This window comes from Nicotiana tabacum, chromosome 18, assembly GCF_000715075.1.
Source record: "Nicotiana tabacum cultivar K326 chromosome 18, ASM71507v2, whole genome shotgun sequence".
In the NCBI taxonomy this organism is placed as follows: Eukaryota; Viridiplantae; Streptophyta; class Magnoliopsida; order Solanales; family Solanaceae; genus Nicotiana; species Nicotiana tabacum.
In genome coordinates, this window is record NC_134097.1 from 28230922 (window position 1) to 28251485 (window position 20564).

A 20564-nucleotide genomic window follows, 5' to 3' on the forward strand; every position below is an offset into this window, starting at 1 on the left:
CTCATTCTAGGGTTCTTTCGAAACCCTAACTCTTCTAGGTTTTCTCCGATTTTCTTAGATATGTTGTGTATTCGTGTTCTACTTGAGTGTTCAAATGATTTCCCCAACTTTTCTTTCAAAAAATTACTTTCAAAATCGCTTCGTTTTCGATCTAGGGTTTTCTGAAATTGCTTAAGTGTTTCTCTGGCTTTATTTTCCTTTTCTTTTATTTGTATTTTCCTCTACTTTGTTTTATGTTTTCCTTTTACCTTGTATGTTCTTTTACTGAAGTTTTTACACTCCGTTCTTGTATGTTCTTTTACAGTGTTTTATATACTCCATGCTTGTATGTTCTTCCACCATGTTTTCCATACTATGCTCTCATATGCTTTTCTACTGTATTCGTATATTTTTCGTCTTGTATTATGTTCCAGCATGTTTCACATATTGTATTTTCCTGCTAAGTTCTTAAGTTTCCTTATTTTCCTTCTATTAAGCCCTGTCTAAGTTTTTTCTGAAAAATCTCTTAAGCATGTTTCTTTTACTATTCCCATCAGTGTTTCTCTTTCGAATGCTTCTACTGTATCCCGCGTGTTACTTTACTATCATATTTTTCTCATGAGTTTCTGTTGATGAAAGAAGCATGCAAGAGGCTTCAACTCTGAAATCTCTGACTCTGTTTCAACTATTTGCCTTCTCATCTCTGTTGTCTGACTCAACTCGAAACTCTAAAATTTGGGGATTTCTCGGCATTTTTGATCTTTTGTGTGTGAGTTAGGGTTCCATTTCAGGACCCTGGGCTCTCGGACTCATTGTGAGTCTGCAAACTAGACTTATACCTCTTCTTGCTTATGATTCTGAACCTTTCTTTGCTAAACTCTCTTCTAAATAAATTGACAAACCCCTCTGGTTTTCACACATCTATGTGTTCTATATATGAGGACTCTGCCTTCAAAGGTTTTTGATTGATTTTTGAAATCCTTTAATGGGGGTTTGATTGATTGTTACTGATTTTTCTTTTATTGAACCTCCTTTACCTTTTCCTGACTTGGTTCATTCGAATTGAGTTTGTAATTCTGATTTCTTGGCTATTAATTGATTTTCTTTCCTTATTTTCATGAACTGTGTACTATTATACTTTTTCCTTAAATAGCCTTTATGTATTTACCACTTTTTGTGCTACTTTGGAAAATATTTTGATCAAATTCTTTCCTTATTTGTTCTGTCCATTTGAAATCAAATCCCATAGCTGAAGGAAAATTCTATGTGATTGATTGCAAGTTATTTTCTTACCTTTCCTCACTTGTTTCTCTACACTATAAAGGGGCTGCCCTTCTGCACTTTTAAAAACAATTCCAAGATAGGACTTTACATCGCACACTTACAATTCGATACTTTTACAACACATTCGAACTACACACACACTCTCAATTCAGCACAACTCCCTTCTAGATCTTCTGACTATCTGCTTGCAATTTGGCTTTACAAGACTACTGATTTTTCTTCTTTTGTTTCCCTGGAACTGGTATGTTTGTTATTAATTTTCTGCCTCCCTTGATGTGCTTCAGAATTTCCTTTACTTTACTGCTCATGCTCAATAATTTGTGTTAAATATTTTCCTTGCTTCTATTCCTGTTATGAATCCCTGCCCATATTCCCTTCTATATGCTTGAGTTAAGTTCTTGGCCTGGCAGTATCCTAATTACTGTCCAGACCTTGGCTTGATCCACAATGGATCCTAACTCTCAATGCTTGACCAGCAGGCTGGTCAGGGGTGTGCCAGCATCCCAATTGTTGGGCGTGACCACTAGCTTGACCTGGCTCTCTTTGATTCCCTTCCACCTTGTGCACTTACACCTATTCCTAGAATCTTAAGTTCTGCCCCTCTCTTTTGAGCCTTGCTTTGGGACCTTGAGTTCCCTCTGAACTTGGACATCTGAGAGCTGGCATTTCCACACTGCACTATAATCTAAATCTGCAATATATTTGGGGTGTAAGCACTGCCTGGAGTTCCTGAAACTCCTTGGATCTCTGAAACACCCTAGATAAGAGAAGGCTTTGGAATCTTGATCTCAGAAGTGGTTCAATCTCATATGGTTAGACACTAAGTCCGAATTAGGTTCCTCGGATGCAACTGTTAGTTTCTGATGTACTTTTAATTTCAGTCTGATTCACTGGTTTGTAATAGTTTGTATTAAACTCATAGGGATTTAGTAAAGAAGGGAAGAGGTTTACTTTTATGCACAAGGGTAGAAAGCATGCCTATAGGGATGTTACTTCTGATTTCTGCAACTCCACACGTAGATATCATGCCTATAGATTCTTATATCTTTGTGTAAATGCCATTAGGAAAATAGTTAGGCTTAATAATAAAGTTGTACATAGATATCATGTTCATAGGACTCCCGTTAAGGTCTAAAAGGTGTTAAAATCAGTTGACATATAGAAAGCATGCCTATAGGAATTTCGAATTTGAACTATTGCATTTTGTATAAGATAGCGCTAATCGTTTGAATTAATAAATACTTTGGTAAAACTGGCAGTCTTCTACGATTGGCTGAACCGCGCGAGTTAACGGCATTTCTGAATAAACTGGCTTTTCTGAAACTCGCTTTTTCTGATAAGTTCGTGTAATCTTTTACTAGCCCGCATATCTTTTAAAATCCACATTTTGAAACCCATCTCTTTCCTGATAAATCTAATAAACCTTTTCAAAGTTGATAAACGTTTTTTATAATAAATCAGCACCTTTTCTGAAACTTATTTTTACTCTGTCAAAGACCAGCAATTCTTTTATCAGTTTGTTTTCGAAATCAGTAGTTCTATTCAACACATAGACAAAATGGTTGATTAATCAACTGGATCAGTCTTAGGCAACTGCATTTGAGCGAACCTAATGCGGACTTCTTGTCTAAAAGTATGTGCTGAATCAGTCCGCTTATCACTTTAATTTTTAAGACCAAACCAGTACATGCAAGACATGCTAAACTCTATGGCCTATCTGATTTAAGGAGGTTTACTTGAACCTTATTTGCTTATCTGCCTCCACTTTTACTTTTATTACGTGTTTTGATTGATGCCTTAGTATTTTGTCCTTTGAAACTCTCAAAATCCCCCCAAATCCCTTTCCCTTTAGGATTAGTAGTCCAAAATGCCTCCGGGACTGATAGGATTGGGACGAGTACTAGCATGCAATAAGTAACGATATCATTCGCGCTTGATACCTTAACGGGGTGGGGAGGGTAGAATATGGATATGATGACCGGTGCGCTAATATCACGTGTGACCCCTCTTATGAGGAGTGACTGCTGGATATTGCATTGAAGTGATCCATATTAATCATAAACCTAGGACCCCTTCCCTTTATTTGCTTTCATCTTTTCTCCTAAAATTATTTAAATCTTTTTCATAAATTTCTGCCCTCTCTACTTACCTTCAAAAGTTTTCAACCTAATTGCAATGTTGTATGCAAGTCCTTATTCGAGCCTTGGTTGTTTATTTGTAAAGTCACAATTGTAACATGGTCGGGAACCACACTAGTGGATCTTGAGGGGTGCCTAACACCTTCCCCTCGAGATAATATATAGCCCTTACCCGAACTCTGGTTTTCATCTCAAACCCTTCTAAAAGTGTCCTAATGCACTATAATCATTAGGTGGCGACTCTTCAAAACTCCAAAACCCAATTCTCGAAAGGGAATAGAGTTGTCCTTCCCAATGTCGTATACCCGATTTTTGACCCCCGAAAGGGGTAGAAAGAAAAAAGGGGGTGTCGACAGCATGGCGACTCTGCTGGGGATTTCTTTAAGGCTTTTACCATTGCATGTTGCTTGTGACTTTACTATCTCATTAATTGCTTTATTTATTGTCTTTTATTCTTTCACTGCGAAACTAACTTGGCTCTTCATGTCTTTTCTTTCCTTTAACTACTTTCGTTTACTGTTTTATTTCAATATTATCGTAATTACTGCAATTATTGTAATCATTTATGAATGTGGAAATACATGTCAGTTTGTTTCATTCTTGTAAACTACATCTTCAACATCATATTCCACTCGTGCCCAATATATACCATAGCAACGCTTATAATGAGTGGTTGCTCTCTTCCAATATTATCACCCTTTAAATTTGGCAAAGGCGTCTTTGCGGTAAAACCAATCGTTCAGCGGTGCAGTCGACGGTTCCATGTTTTTCCCTCTTGAGTTGTCCGCTCAAGGGTACATATCTAATACCCCAATAGAAACCTTACTCTGTTAATTGTGCATGCATCATGGTCAAACCTAGCCGAGTCAGTTATGTTGTCAGCATAATGACTCATTAAGATAGCCTTGTCGAAGTCCACTGGGTTTCCCTGAAACCCGAAGGGACACCTACATGTTCTATGCATTTATTTGGAGAACTAAATGCTTGCTATTCTAATTATTGGTTTAAATAGTCGAGTCCGGTGGGGTAAGGGTCTAACACTCTGTTTTGCAGAAAATGAGGCACGAAGTCCCCAGATTTGGCATGGTGACCAGCATTCATCCAAAGCTGCTAAATTGGTGGGAAGACCTCCACTCCAGTGATCAAACACTCGTCCGCAAATACTTAGGAAATCTGCCTTCTCTTCTAGAAATCCAGCTTGACAATAGAGGTTGCGACACTATTCTGGGATAGTGACAGGTCTGTGTTCCGCTTTGGGGACCTTGAAATGACTCCTTTGCTCGAGGAGATAGGAGGTTTAGCTGGTATCCCTTAGGAGACTCCGGTTTGCTTATGCCAGAGAATCGCAAGGGTAGGGGTTTCCTTAAGATGATGGGACTGAAGAAGAACCCAGACTTGACATGTTTGAAAGACTCATACATCCCATTCGACTATCTGTACGAGAGATATGGCCATAGCAAGTCATATTGCACTTACTCAGACGAATTTGCCCTAACCTCACCAGGGCATATTCACAGAAGGGTCTTCGTATTCATGTTTTGCTTCCTGGGGATGATAGTGTTCCCTATGAAGAAGGTTAGGATCCACACCAGACTGGCCATGGTAACTAAGACTCTGATGGAAGGAATTGGCGGGCAGCCTTTCAGTATAGTGCCCATGATTATTGCTGAGATATACCGAGCCCTGGACAACTGTCAGCGAAAGACCAATCATTTTGAGGGATGCAATTTATTACTTTAGCTCTGGCTCATGGAGCACCTCCAGAAAGGAGAATACCAACAGAAGATCCTACGCAGAGGCTGGGATGATCACATTGCCTTCCACCAGCCAAGGCATATGAACTATATGCCTAACATATTCGCTCGGCCAGAGGACGCCGGAGGATGGGCGGAATTATTTGAGAATCTGAAGGAAGACCAGGTATAGTGGATGGTCGAGCGGTTCCCTATGGAAGAATTCATTGTTTGATCCCGAGATGCACCATTTCTCATACTCATTGGTCTAAGAGGAACTTATCCCTATGTCCCCCCACCCCCCGAGCCATGAGACAGGCTAGGAGAAAGTAAATCATACCAAGGGTCGATAAGATGAGTCATTTTAGGGCCGATTTCCAGCACGATGATAGCCCTCACAAATGCCAAGCTCAACACATGTGGCATTGCAAGCTCGTTTTGGGGAAAGAATCTATTGAGCCAGACAGGTACCACACCGGTTGTGTGCCGCACTATTCGGGTTGGTTGGAAGATAATCACAATGTATGGGTCAGCCTGGGTTCGTTCACGGACACAGAATCATCGACGAGAAAGCTGAGGCACGGGTTAAGTACAATCAACTGCGCAGGAGGATTTGAGAATGTGAAAGTGAGTATCTGGAAATACAAGAAGCCCATCAGAAATTGATCGAGGAATGGAAGGATATGGATGTTAGCGCCAACAAGTGACTAGGGTATTTGGAGCGAGGTCTAGTGGAGCTAGAAGGAAAGTTCCTCAAGAGGATTGAAGATTGTCAAAACGCCGAAGGAATGCAGGCGGACATCTGGCCCAAGCTTATCTGCTGCTAGGACTGCGCGGGCTGGTGCAGCTGTTCGAGGGAGACAAAGATGCCGAATCTGGGGAAGGTCCTTCTAGGACCAAGTAGTTAGTAGTCTTTTATTTTAATGATGTAATAAGTCCCATGGCCGCTAGTGACATTTTTACTTTCCGTTATTTAGTATCGTTTTGGATTCGTCTTATTTTTATCAATAAAATGAGGAATTTAGCATTATAAGTTCTCCAAATTAATTTGTCGTTAAGCCTACCTCGGGCATAACGAGGCACCCAAATTATGACGCAATTTATATTCTTGCACAATGTGTTTAAATATTGCAACATTTTCTTCTCATAATCCGTACTAACTTGTTACCTTTTTTTTTTTTTTTTTTTTTATTCCCCTCCCCAAAGGTTAGTTCGTGCATTCTGGCACCATCATCATACAGTATGAAATCTAAGGTCCCTCCACCTCCTCCTCCTCCGAGTCCTATCTGAAATAGGAACAAAAGAAGAATGGAAGATTCAAGCGCCAGAAAGGAAAGAACTGAGATTCCCCAGGATACCCCGGTTGCTAAAGAAACTGCTGCCCAACTTGAGCAGAAACTATTGAAGTTTCGAGAAGAATTAGATCAAATTCGGAACTTGGCAAATTTGTCATTCTCTCTCACCGCTCCTGATGTCAACTTTCCAAATGCTCAAAATCCCGCACCTCCATAGAACACCCCACAACCACAGATACAACCCACTCATGCTCAACACTACAACATATGCCACACTCCAAACAACACTCCACTGCTCATTCCTGAACCACTGAACACCACAAACAATCACCTCCACAACACTTCCATCTACGTAGATATTGTACCCTACTACACCCAACCAATCTCAAGTACACTTGAGTCTGATGACAAGGACTCTCTTATCAGAAACTTGGCAGCAGAACTCAAGAAGTTGATCAGCCGAGTCCAGGGCATGGAAGGAAACAAAGGTATAGAGGGGCTGAATTATGAGGACCTTTGCATTCAGCCAGATGTTGAACTTCCGGAGGGGTACAAACCTCCCAAGTTCGAAATGATCGATGGCACAGGAGATCCCAAAGTCCATTTGAGGACGTATTGTGATAAGCTAGTTGGAGTCGGAAGGGATGAGAAAATCCACATAAAACTCTTCATGAGAAGCCTAAAGGGGGATGCTTTATCCTGGTATATCAGCCAGGACCCCAAGAAATGGACCAACTGGGTAGATATGGCATCAGATTTCATGGATAAGTTTCGATTCAATATAGAGAATGCACCAGATGTATTCTACATCCAGAATTTGAAGAAGAAGCCTACCAAGACATTCTGCGAGTATGCTACTCGTTGGAGATCAGAGGCTGCTAAGGTCAGGCCGGCCTTAGAAAAGGAACAGATGAACAGATTCTTCGTCCGAGTTTAGGATCCACAATATTATGATAGGTTGATGTTGATCGAGGGCCAGAAATTCTCCGATATCATCAAGCTGGGAGAAAGAATTGAGGAAGGCATTAAGAATGGTATGGTTACTAATTTTGAAGCATTGCAGGCCACTAACAAGGCTTTATAGTCTAGTGGCACGTCCAAAAAGAAGGACGTGAGTGTCGTGATGGTCGCACATGGAGCCAAATCACCACCAAAATACCACACTTACCCGTCACCTCCACTTACATATCATCCTATCCTGAATTATCGAGCACCCGCACCCCCTTACCAAAATCCACCACCCGTTTACCAATCATCTCCACCTCCCACATATAAACCCACTTCATACAAATACTCTCAACCTGCACCTGTTTACCAAGCTTATAGTGCCCAACCCTCTCACTACCAATCATCTCCCACTCGCCAAAATTTTCCTAGACCTAGGCCAAATTTTAACCGCAGACCTCCCAGATAATATACAGTCATCGATGAGCCAATTGACCAGCTATATGAGAGACTTAAAGCTACTGGTTATGTCTCCCCTATCCCTGTCATAACTCCAGAAAATCCTTCCCAGTGGGTTAACCCTAATAAGACATGTGCGTACCACTCCGGCATGAAGGGACAGACCATTGACGAGTGTCGGTCGTTGAAAGACAAGATTCAAACTTTGATCGACAATAAGGTTATCATAGCAAAGGAGCCTGCTCCTAATATCTGCAACAACCCTCTGCCTGATCACAAGGTTGGAGACATTCACATGATCGAGATCGAAGATGACTAGGACCCCAAGGGGTCGATAGGATTGATTGTTGAGGGTGATGAGCCAAAGAAACCGGCAGTCACACTTAACCCAATTGTTGTGTAGAATCAACCCTCCAAGGGTGATGAAGTAAATATGTCTCTACCTCTCGAATTTGAAGCACCTTCTTCTGCAAAAGCACCCAGACCAATTGAGGTTGAGTTTGGAGTCCCGAAGGCACCTGTATCTTTCAAAGTTGTTGTGTTACCACCAAGGGCACCTATTCCTGTAGCAATGTCAGACATAACACCGTTCCACTAAAATGCCATACCATGGGATTACACAGCTGAGGCGAAAAGGAAAGGAAAGACCAAGACGGGAGAAGCAATTATTGCGCAGGGTATGACCAGAATGGGTAGGGTTTACACTCCAGAGCACCTAGCTGAGTCCAGTAAGCAAGACTCTGGACGGACTATTGAAACTGGGCCCGATGATCTTTGGAGAAAAATACAAGCTAAGGAGTATTCAGTCGTCGAGTAGTTGAACAAAACACCAGCACAGATCTCCATCCTAGCTCTTCTGCAGAGCTCTGACGCACACAAAAATGCCTTGATGAAGATATTAAGCGAAGCTTATATGCCCAGCAACATAACTGGGGGTGAAATGGCAAATATGATAGGGAAAGTATTGAAAAGCCACAAGATCACCTTCCACGAGGATGAGCTGCCACCGGAAGGACTAAGTTACAATATGGCCATGTACATCACCGTGCAGTGCGAGGATTACTTCATCACTAGAGTCTTGATCGAAGGAGGCTCCAGCCTCAACATATGTCCGTTGATAACTCTCAGAACATTGGGAAAGAGCCTGCACGAGATCAAAGATGGGGCCATCAATGTCAAAGCCTTCGATGGTTCCCAAAGGTCCACTATCGGAAAGATCAGCCTATGCCTGCAAATGGGACCAACTTGGTTTGACGTTGACTTTTAAGTGATAGATGTCCCAGTATCCTACAACTTGTTGTTGGGACGACCATGGATCCACGCTGCTGGAGCAGTAGCATCGACCCTGCATCAGGCGGTGAAATTCGAGTGGAATCACCAAGAGGTGATTATTTATGGCAATGGTAGCAATCCCATATACAGAGGTAGAAGGAAAATAGGCGGAGAAACATACCACCACATTGAAAGGGTCAACGCTGTAGACAAGGATAAATTGTGGGATAACAAGATTGAATTTATCTTGAATTGGTGTGGGTACAAACCTGGAAAGGGACTCGGCAAAAACCTCCAAGGAATCACCAAGCCCATCAAGCTGAAGGAACATGGTACTACATTTGGTTTGGGGTATGAGTACACTTAGGATGAGTTCAATCACTGCTCGCCACCATGGCGCAGTCCCTACTATCCACTAGAGCATCTGATACTTCGCCTGGAGCAGACTTTCCAACCGGCACACATCATATATGAGGAAGATGAGGCATTGGCAGCCATGAAGAATCTCTTCCCGGAGGACGATGATATGGACTGCTATGTTATTTTCTAGGAGGAAAGCCCTTCTATACAAGCTGTGAACCGAGGAGAACGCCTCAACAATTGGTCAATCAGAACCACCAGGGCCCGGAAAAGCTTCGGGGTAGCAAGGCTAAACAAAAGCACCATGTATCACATTTTTTTACTAGCTGATTTTATTTCCGCATTGTCTTTAATTTTGAAAAAAGAGCTCTATCTCCAAAACAATTATGAATTCAATCAAAGCATTTCAGTTTATTATATATCTCGATCTTATTATTTTCTCTCTATAATTCACTTTATATTACACAGCATTACTATTACTTGTCTTGACGATGAACCAATGATTGTGACTTGCAACAAGACAACGCAACAAACGGATATGGATTCAGAAGAGGATGATATACCAGAAGAGGTCGTCAGAGAGGCGGAGAATTTTGAGAATAGGCCTAAGTCTAACTTGGACGAAACTGAGGTCATTAATCTGGGAGATACAGAGAATGTCAAAGAAACGTGCATCAGTGTTCACCTGTCACCATTAGAAAAGAAAGAGTACACGGAGTTCCTAAAGGAATATGAGGACATATTCACCTGGTCGTATGATGATATGACTGATCTCAGTACATCCATTGTAGCTCACAAACTGCCAACAGATCCAACATGTCCGCCGGTAAAGCAGAAGCTCAGGAAATTCAAACCTGACATGAGTTTGAAAATCAAAAAAGAGGTTACCAAGCAAGTCAAAGCCAAGGTTCTCAGGGTAGTATAGTATCCGACGTGGTTAGCCAACATCGTGCGAGTGCCAAAAAAGGATGGAAAAGTTAGAGTCTGTGTCGACTACCAGGATCTCAACCGGGCCAGTCCCAAAGACGACTTCCCCTTGCCGAATATACACATTCTAATTGACAACTGCGCCAAGCATGAGTTGTAGTCTTTTGTTGATTGTTTTGATGGGTATCATCATATATGGATGGATGAGGAAGATGCGGAGAAAACGGATTTCATCACGCCATGGGGAATGTACTGTTACAAAATGATGTCATTCGGTTTGAAGAATGCTGGTGCCACCTATATGAGAGCCGTGACTACCATCTTTCATGACATGATACACAAGGAGATCGAGGTATATGTGGATGATGTCATCATCAAATCCAAGAAAGCCAGGGATCACATGGAATACCTAAGAAAGTTCTTCAACAGACTGAAAAGGTACAATCTGAAATTGAATCCCACCAAATGTGCATTCGGGGTTCCTGCTGGTAAATTATTAGGTTTCATCGTGAGTCGTCAAGGAATAGAACTAGATCCATCAAAGGTCAAAGCTATCCAAGAATTGCCACCGCCAAATAACAAGAAGGACGTGATGAGTTTCCTGTGGAGACTCAACTATATCAGCCGGTTCATAGCTCAGTCCACTGTCATTTGTGAACCTATCTTCAAAATGTTGAAGAAGGACGCTGCTACCAAATGGACCGATGACTGTCAGAAAGCTTTTGATAGAATTAAGGAATACCTGTCAATGACACCGGTCTTGGTTCCGACTGAGCTGGGAAGACCCCTATTGCTTTACCTTACGGTATTGGATGAAGCATTCGGTTATGTTCTGGGACAATATGATGAAACAGGGAGAAAAGAGCAAGCCATCTACTATCTCACTAAGAAGTTCACACCGTACGAGGCCCGGTATTCTCTTTTGGAATGCACTCGTTGTGCTCTGAGTTGGGTCGCGCAGAAGTGGAGGCATTACATCTGTGCTTATAGTACTTATCTCATATCTAGAATGGACCATCTGAAGTATTTCTTCCGGAAGCCCATGCCCACTAGCAAGCTCTCCAAGTGGCAAATCTTGCTAAGTGAATTCGACATTGTTTACATGACCCAGAAAGCAGTCCAAGGGCAAGCGTTGGCGGATCATCTCGCCGAGAATCCCGTGGACAGATAATACAAGCCCCTAAAAATGTATTTTCCCGATGAAGAAGTATCTTTCATCGGAGAAGATATTGCAGAATCCTATGATGGTTGGAGATTGTTTTTCGACGGAGCTGCAAATTTCGAAAGAGTTGGCATAGGAGTAGTCTTAGTATCAAAAATCGGCCAGCACTACCCGGTATCTGCCAAGCTCAGGTTCCCTTGCACCAACAATATGGCCGAATATGAAGCTTGTATCTTGGGGCTCAAAATGGCCATCAACATCAACGTTCAAGAGTTGCTAGTGATCGGGGATTAGGACTTGCTCATACATCAGGTTTGAGAAGAGTGGGCAACCAAGAACTCTAAGATACTTCCCTACTTACATCACATACAGGAGTTAAGGAAAAGGTTCACAAAGACAGAGTTTCAGCACGTCCCCAGAGTCCAGAACGAGTTTGCTGATGCCTTAGCTACTTTATCGTCCATGATCCAGCATCCAGATACAAATTTCATTGATCCCATCCCAGTAAAGATCCATGACTAGCCAGCTTATTGCGCCCACGTTGAGGAAGAAGCGGATGGAAAACCATGGTTCCATGACATCAAGGATTACTTGACAACAGGGGAATATCTAGAACTTGTCAACGCTACTCAAAAGTGCACACTTCGTAGGTTATCCAGCAACTTCTTTTACAGTGGAGGAATCATGTACAGGAGGACTCCCGATTTGGGCCTACTAAGGTGTGTCGAAGCAAAGGAAGCATCCAGGCTATTGGACGAAGTGCATGCAGGGACCTTTGGGCCGTACATGAATGGTTTTGTCTTAGCAAAGAAGATACTCCGGACAGGGTATTTTTGGATGACTATGGAAACAGACTGTATCCGGTATGTTCGCAGATGCCATTGCTGTTAGATACATGCCGATATGATAAAGGTGCCTCCAAACGAGCTTACTGCAACGAGTTCACCATGGCCATTCGCCACTTGGGGAATGGACGTTATCAAACCTATCGAGTCGGCCGTATCAAATGGGCACAGGTTCATCTTAGTAGAAATCAACTATTTTACCAAATGGGTCGAAACAGCATCATATAGGGCAGTAACCAAGAAGGTTGTGGCAGATTTCATGCACGACCGCATTGTTTGTCGATTCGGAATTCCGGAATCAATCATCACTGATAATGGTTCCAATATCAACAACGACTTAATGAAAGCAATGTGTGAAACCTTTAAAATCAAACACAAGAACTCAACAACCTATAGGCCTCAGATGAATGGAGTTGTGGAGGCCGCCAACAAGAATATCAAGAAGATACTAAGGAAGATGGTCGAAAGGCACAAACAATGGCATGAGAAATTATAATTCGCCTTATTGGGATACCGCACCATAGTCCGCACATCGACCGGAGCAACTCCCTACATGCTGGTTTATGGTATAGAGGCGGTCATCCCCGCTGAGGTAGAAATTCCCTCCTTAAGGATCATACAAGGAGTAGAGTTGGATGATGCAGAATGGGAAAAAGGTCGCTACGAGCAGTTAGCCCTTATAGATGGGAAAAGGATGAATGCAGTTTTCCACGGTCAATTGTATCAGAACAGAATGTCCAGAGCCTTCAACAAAAGAGTTAAGCAAAGGAAGTTTACACCGGGGCAGCTGGTGTTGAAGAAAATGTTCCCATATCAAGATGAAGCCAAGGGAAAGTTCTCTCCCAATTGGCAGGGTCCATACATGGTTCACCGGGTTCTAACTGGAGGAGCCCTTATTCTTGCAGAGATGGATGGAGAAGTCTAGCCGAAGCCAATCAACTCAGATGCAGTAAAACGTTACTATGTGTAATTTTCATACTTCCCCTATAGGATGTAATTTGAACTACGCCTGACCTGATTCCCATTTAAGATGGGATATGTAGGCAGCCTTGTGGGTTCGGTCACATTTTAAAAAAAATTCCATTTTCCCGCCACGATCAGAACTGGGGCAAAATTTTGAGGAATACCCTCAAAATTCCGAAGTTGATTTTAGTCCATGCATCGTCAGAAGCGCCAGCCCAGTAAACTGGGGCAGAATTTTGAGGAGGACCCTCAAAATTCCAAAGGTGATTTTTTTAGTCATTCGGCACAGCCGTCGAAAATGTCCGCTCAGCAAACTGGGGCAGAATTTTGAGGAGGACCCTCAAAATTTCGGAGCAAAAGAGGTTGCAATGTCTCGAACCACATCGCAGTCGTTGGTTCATCTAAAGAAAACTATTTTCGATTATATATTTACGTTACATTCACTAAGTCGTACATAACTATTATCTGAATTGTTATTGTTTAGCGACTCTGCCCCAATGACGCACAACACCAAAAGTCCGGGGAAGACAAACTAACCTTTTCCCCCTTATAGAACTCACGATTTTTCTTTGGATGCAGACAGTCAATTTGCAATATCATTTGATATATTTATGCACTCACACTTTCCCAGGAATGCAACTTCTCAGAATCATCACTTGCCCGCGATTGTTGTCCGTACACAATCTCCCCAGTAGTCATAATCAGCTATCAGCTAAGAGATCTTGCTACTAATTGTCCTTTTACATTCGCTGCATTGCACAAGGCTACTTTTCTGCCTTCCGGAGTTAAGCTCTACCTCCATCTACATTTCTGCATTGCACAAGGCTACCTTTCTGCCTTCCGAGACTAAGCATTGTCTCCATCTACATTTCTGCATTGCATAAGGCTACCTTTCTACCTTCTGAGACTAAGCATTGTCTCCATCCTGCATTTCTCTACACTGCACAAGGCTACTTTTCTGCCTTCTGAGGTTAAGCTCTACCTCCATCTACATTTCTGCATTGCATAAGGCTACCTTTCTGCCTTTCGAGACTAAGCATTGTCTCCATCCTGCATTTCTCTGTATTGCATAAGGCTACTTTTCTGCCTTCCGAGACTAAGCATTGTCTCCATCCTGCATTTCTCTGCACTGCATAAGGCTACCTTTCAGCCTTCCGAGACTAAGCATTGTCTTCATCCTGTATTTCTCTGCACTGCATAAGGCTACCTTTCTGCCTTTCGAGACTAAGCATTGTGTCCATCCTGCATTTCTCTGCACTGCATAAGGATACCTTTCTGCCTTCCGAGACTAAGCATTATCTCCATCCTACATTTCTCTTCTTTGTATAAGGCTACCTTTCTGCCTTCCAAGACTAAGCATTGTCTTCATCTTGCATTTCTCTTCACCGCACAAGGCTACTTTTCTGCCTTCCGAGACTAAGCTCTGTCTCTATCCTACATGGCAGATATATCGCCACCTTATCTTTCTTGCATGGTTGAAATATCGCCACCTTTTATTTACGTCTTGCATCGGCTGAAAGATCGCCACCTTCTGCATTTCATGGGTTGAAAGATCGCCAAATTGTCCAAAGGCTTCATTGTTTGGAGGCACCATTTGCATAGCCCGAGAACGCCATGCCATAGCCTGAGGACCCCATCTCATCTTTTGCATATCATTATTCAAAGGAATCATGGTTCAGAGGCACCATTTCTCATAGCCCGAGAACATCATTTCATGGCCTGCGAATTTTATTTTACAGTCTCCATAGACCGGGACGTCATGGTCCAAGGACGTCATTCTAACCGTCCTAGGGCAGCACTCATGGTCCGATGGGAACTTACATCACGTTTAAATTTACGCATAATATACGCTCGTATTGCTTACTTGCAGGTACACCGGCTAGCAACGACTGTCTCAGCAGGATCTATCTCGCTCCAATTCCCGCAACCTATCAATTTTCAGAAACCTCTCTCAATCTAAACATCGCGTTCGTCCGTTTCAAATCTCCATCGGCATATTCCGTCAATGGTTCCTGAACTACATATGACCTGATTCCTGTAAGACCAGGGGTATGTAGGCAGCTCAAGAGCCAGAGCTCGGTCAGAATTCTTTTCAAATCGTTTCTTTCGGTCAAAATTGGTCATCTTATCTTTACCCGACAACTCTTTCATCCTCCTCGGGTAAAGAGGGGCAGCTGTTGATACCCAATTTTTTCCTATGTATTTTTTATACTCAAAACACTTCCAAAATAGAATATACATGCATATATAAGCATGCCCAGAAGTTTTGGCATTTTCCCCTAATTTTCAAGATTTTTAAAATCAATGTATTGTCTATTTTAGCAGTGCAAAATCCATAATTATTTCCAAAATCATCAATTTTGGTGAATAATTTATTTCATTCCCATATTTATACCAAAATATAGTTAAGATAATTTTTGTATATTTTTACAAATTTATCTGGTATTTTAAAAGCTAAATTGCATATAATTGTAATTGTAGCCTACTTTAAGATAAATAGCATTTTTATAATTATAAAATTGGTTCCAAAATTTTTAAACTAATATTTATATATTAATTAATTAGTTCAGTGCTTTTAATTTTTTTTAAATCTTTTTACTATTTTTTATAAAATAAAAGGGAAGAAATGGCTGTTTAACATTTAGCCTCATTTATTTCAATTGTAACCCCTTTTATATTTCAATTTGAGCCACTAATTGACCCAATTCCAAACCCAATCTCGGACCAGCCTAGTTCCATCTAAACCCGACCCTTAACTCATTTTACCCGGCCCAAACACCTTTTAATCCAGGCCGTTGATCGAACTGATCAACGGCTACGATTTTCCCTTTCCTTTTTTAATTCCTCCACACCCCTAACCCTACCCCATTCCTTCAGATGCGCCGCCTCTAACTCCTCTCTTCTCTCAAACGCTCTTGAGCTCTCTCGAAACCCTAATCGCTCTCTGCCACCTCCAACCCCAAATCCACCAGAATCCATGGACAACCTATACTCACCTCCTACTACTCTCACATGCTTGATACTTGAAGGTTCGAGGCCAGACTTCAAGGGTATTCGCTTATACCTTCGTCGATTCAAGGTTCTCAGCCATCTCCGGCCTTGCTCCAGCGTGTCTTAGCCTCCTGAGCCTGATTCTGACCTTATCGACTCAGGATCGGACCTTCTTCCAAGCCTTTCTCATTCTAGGGTTCTTCCGAAACCCTAACTCTTCAAGGTTTTCTCCGATTTTCTTAGATTTGTTGTGTATTCGTGTTCTACTTGAGTGTTCAAATGATTTCCCCAACTTTTCTTTCAAAGAATTACTTTCAAAACCGCTTCATTTCCGATCTAGGGTTTTCTGAAAATGCTTAAGTGTTTCTCTGCCTTTATTTTCCATTTATTTTATGTGTATTTTCCTCTACTTTGTTCTATGTTTTCCTTTTACCTTGTATGTTCTTTTACTGAAGTTTTTACACTCCGTTCTTGTATGTTCTTTTACTGTGTTTTATATACTCCATGCTTGTATGTTCTTCCACCATATTTTCCATACTATGCTCTCATATGTTTTTCTACTGTGTTCTTATATTTTTCGTCTTCTACTATGTTCCAGCATGTTTCACCTATTGTATTTTCCTACTAAGTTCTTAAGTTTCCTTATTTTCCTTCTATTAAGCCCTATCTAAGTTTCTTCTGAAAAATCTCTTAAGCATGTTTCTTTTACTATTCCCATCAGTGTTTCTCTTTTGAATACTTCTACTGTTTCCCGCATGTTACTTTGCTATCATATTTTTCTCATGAGTTTCTGTTGATGAAAGAATCGTGCAAGAGGCTTCAACTCTGAAACCTCTGACTCTATTTCAACTATTTTCCTTCTCATCTCTGTTGTCTGACTCAACTTGAAACCCTAAGATTTGGGGATTTCACGGCATTTTTGATCTTTTGTGTGCGAGTTAGGGTTCTATTTCAGGACCCTGGGCTCTCGGACTCATTGTGATTCTGCAAACTAGACTTATACCTCTTCTTGCTTATGATTCTGAACCTTTCTTTGCTACACTCTCTTCTAAATAATTTGACAAACCCCTTTGGTTTTCACACATCTGTGTGTTCTATATATGAGGACTCTGCCTTCAAAGGTTTTATATTGATTTTTGAAATCCTTTAATGGGGGTTTGATTGATTGTTACTGATTTTTCTTTTATTGAACCTCCTTTACCTTTTCCTGACTTGGTTCATTTGAATTGAGTTTGTAATTCTGATTTCTTGGCTATTAATTGATTTTATTTCCTTATTTGCATAAACCGTGTACTGTTAGACTTTTGCCTTAAATAGCCTTTATGTATTTACCCCTCTTTGTACTACTTTGGAAAAGATTTTGATCAAATTCTTTCCTTATTTGTTCTGCCCGTTTGAGATCAAATCCTTTAGCTGAAGGGAAATTCTATGTGATTGATTGCAAGTTATTTTCTTACCTTTCCTCACTTGTTTCTCTACACTATAAAAGGGGCTGCCCTTCTGCACTTTTAAAAACACTTCCAAGACAGGACTTTACATCGCACACTTACAATTCGATACTTTTACAACACATTCAAACTGCACACACACTCTCAATTCAGCACAGCTCCCTTCTAGATCTTCTGGCTATCTGCTTTTAATTTGGCTTTACAAGACTACTGCTTTTTCTTTTCTTGTTTCCCTGGAACTGGTATGTCTGTTATTTAATTTTCTGCCTCCCCTAATGTGCCTCAGACTTTCATTTACTTTACTGCTCATGCTCAATAATTTATGTTAAATATTTTCCTTGCTTCTATGATGAATCCCTGCCCCTATTCCCTTTTATATGCTTGAGTTAAGTTCTTGGCTTGGCAGAATCCTAATTACTGTTCAGAAATTGGCTTGATCCATAACAGATCCTAACTCTTAATGCTTGACCAGCAGGCTGGTCAGGGGTGTGCCAGCATCCCAATTGCTGGGCGCGACCGCTAGCTTGCCCTGGCTCTCTTTGATTCCCTTCCCCCTTGTGCACTTACACCTATTCCTATAATCTTAAGTTCTACCCCTCTCTTTTGAGCCTTGCCTTGGGACCTTGAGTTTCCTCTGAACTTGGACATCTGAGAGCTGACATTTCCACACTGCACTATAATCTAAATCTGCGTATAATTTGGGGTGTAAGCACTTCCTGGAGTTCTTGAAACTTCCTGGATCTCTAAAGCACCCTAGATAAGAGAAGGCTTTGGAAATCTTGCTCTCGGAAGTGGTTCAATCTCATATGGTTAGACACCAAGTCTGAATTAGGTTCCTCGGATGCAGCTGTTAGTTTCTGATGTACTTTTAATTTCAGTCTGATTCACTGGTTTGTAATAATTTGTATTAAACTCATGGGGATTTAGTAAAGAAGGGAGGGGGTTTACTTTTATGCACAAGGGTAGAAAGCGTGCCTATAGGGGATGTTACTTCTGATTTTTGCAACTCCACACGTAGATATCATGCCTATAGATTCTTATATCTTTGCGTAAATGCCATTAGGCAAACAGTTAGGCTTAATAATAAAGTTGTACATAGATATCATGTTCATAGGACTCTCGTTAAGGTCTGAAAGGTGTTAAAATCAGTTGACATATAGAAAGCATGCCTATAGGAATTTCGAATTTGAACTATTACATTTTGTATAAGATAGCGCCAAACGTTTGAATTAATAAATACTTTGGTAAAACTGGCAGTCTTCTGCGATTGTCTGAACCGCGTGAGTTAACGGCATTTTTCTAAACAAACTGGCTTTTCTGAAACTCGCTTTTTCTGATAAGTTCGTGTAATCTTTTACTAGCCCGCATACCTTTTAAAGTCCACATTTTGAAACCCATCTCTTTCCTGATAAATCTGATAAACCTTTTCAAAGTTGATAAACGTTTTCTATAATAAATCAGCACCTTTTCCGAAACTTATTTTTACTCTGTCAAAGACCAGCAATTCTTTTTTCAGTTTGTTTTCGAAATCAGTAGTTCTATTCAACACATCGACAAAAAGGTTGATTAATCAACTGGATCAGTCTTAGGAAACTACATTCGAGCGAACCTAATGCGGACTTCTTGTCTAAAAGTATGTGCTGAATCAGTCTGCTTATTGCTTTAATTTTTAAGACCAAACCAGTACATGCAAGACATGCTAAACTCTATGGCCTATCTGATTTAAGGAGGTTTACTTGAGCCTTACTTGCTTATCTGCCTCCACTTTTACTTGTATTACGTGTTTTGATTGACGCCTTAGTATTTTGTCCTTTGAAACTCTCAAAAGCCCCCCAAATCCCTTTCCCTTTAGGATTAGTAGTCCTAAATGCCTCCGGGGCTGATAGAATAGGGACGGGTACTAGCATGCAATAAGTAACGATACCATTCGCGCTTACTACCTTAACGGGGTAGGGAAGGTAGAATATGGATATGATGACCGGTGCGCTAATATCACGTGCGACCCCTCTTCTAAGGAGTGATTGCTGGATATTGCATTGAAGTGATCCATATTACTCATAAACCTGGGACTCCCTTCCCTTTATTTGCTTTCATCTTTTCTTGTAAAATTATTTAAATCTTTTTCATAAATTTTTGTCCTCTCTACTTACCTTCAAAAGTTTTCAACCTAATTGCAATGTTGTATGCAAGTCCTTATTTGAGCCTTGATTGTTTATTTGTAAAGTCACAATTGTAACATGGCCGGGAACCACACTAGTGGATCTTGAGGGGTGCCTAACACCTTCCCCTCGAGATAATATGTAGCCCTTACCCAAACTCTGGTTTTCATCTCAAACCCTTCTAAAAGTGTCCTAATGCACTATAATCATTAGGTGGCCACTCTTCAAAACTCCAAAACCCAATTATCGAAAGGATATAGAGTTGTCCTTCCCAATGTCGTATTCGTATACCCGATTTTTGACCCCCGAAAGGGGTAGAAAGAAAAAAGGGGGCGTCGATAGAACCTCGATCTTATCCTTCCAACATGTTGAAATCGAATCCGTTCGTATTCATTAATGACCCCAACGATCTCCTCTAATCCAACACACCACTCTGGTGACACAACGCATCAATAGAGGCCTAAGCCACAACTGGCATAATACGCACACCAATAAGCAACGGTCATAACATACTCAAATCATGAAAATGACTTAATGAAAAAGTTGTACATCAAGCTCACCCGTACCACTACAACACAAGACTGAGGACCCATCTCACATGATA